The sequence below is a fragment of the Sinocyclocheilus anshuiensis genome, unplaced genomic scaffold (assembly GCF_001515605.1).
Source record: "Sinocyclocheilus anshuiensis isolate Anshui unplaced genomic scaffold, SAMN03320099.WGS_v1.1 scaffold914, whole genome shotgun sequence".
NCBI classification, from domain to species: Eukaryota; Metazoa; Chordata; class Actinopteri; order Cypriniformes; family Cyprinidae; genus Sinocyclocheilus; species Sinocyclocheilus anshuiensis.
This window is the reverse complement of record NW_015539870.1, coordinates 1,235,953-1,237,154: the sequence shown is the minus strand read 5'-3', so window position 1 is coordinate 1,237,154 and position 1,202 is coordinate 1,235,953.

The window sequence follows — 1,202 nt, the reverse complement described above, 5'->3', positions numbered from 1 at the left end:
CCCTATGCCTCTGAAGCATCTTACAATGCATTACGCTACAGAATACACTGAATAAAGAGCTTTTAGAATGTTAAAAACCTATGGGAAAAAATTTTTTTTTAACACCCCTACCCACCCCCACAAAAGCAGGATGGTAGTGATCTCACACGTGTGTGCACACATCTATGTGTAGCCATTCATCCACATTTGAACAGAGTGGACAGTGAAATCCTGTAAATACAGAGTGATAAGGAAGAAAAAATAAGTCAAACCTGCTTTAAAACCCAGCAACACAACTGTAGCTGTACAACTTTACAACAGCAACACTGCTTTAACAAAAAAGCAAAACAGCAAGACCTATTTGACATTAAAACAATTTTTTTTTCGCTCTCGTGGTACTTTGATGTCACGCACAGAACAGCCTATGCAGTGCTGCTTCAAGTCCAACACCTATTGTGTTTTATTAGGAGATGCACAACAGTTCTTCTGTGGCTTTATAGGTAATATTTTCACGTTTAGCAAAATCAGACAATATTGTGTCTAATATATACCACAATATTAACTTCTTATTATTGAATTGTTGTAAATAAATATCACGTTTGCAACTGGGCAGTGTTCAAAAAATGCTGGGAAATCACTTCATGTAGCCCTACAAGAGTGATTACTGATAAACTGTGAAAAAAAAGTGTCATTTTAGAGAAGAAAAAAATCACCCACTGACTTTCAAAGCTGCTACATAGTAACGACTTTCTACTTCGAGGACCTTGATAGAAATGTAGTGGAGTGAAAAGTATTTTGTTTTATTGTGTTAATCCTGTGTTTATTCCTGTGTTATTCCTGTGTTATTACTGTCTTACTGTGTTATTCCTGTGTTATTACTGCGTTATTACTGAGTTCATTACTGTGTAATTACTGAGTTATTCCTGTGTTAATGCGTTATTACTGATTTATTACTGTGTTATTACTGTGGTATTACTGTGTTGATCCTGTATTATTCCTCTGTTACTGATTTATTCCGGTGTTATTACTGCGTTATTACTGTCTTATTCCTGTCTTATTACTGTGTTATTAATGTGTTATTCCTGTGTTATTACTGTGTTATTACTGAGTTGATTACTGAGTTATTCCTGTGTTGTGTTATTACTGAATTATTACTGTGTTATTACTGTGGTATTACTGTCTTATTCCTGTCTTATTACTGTGTTATTCCTGTGTTATTACTG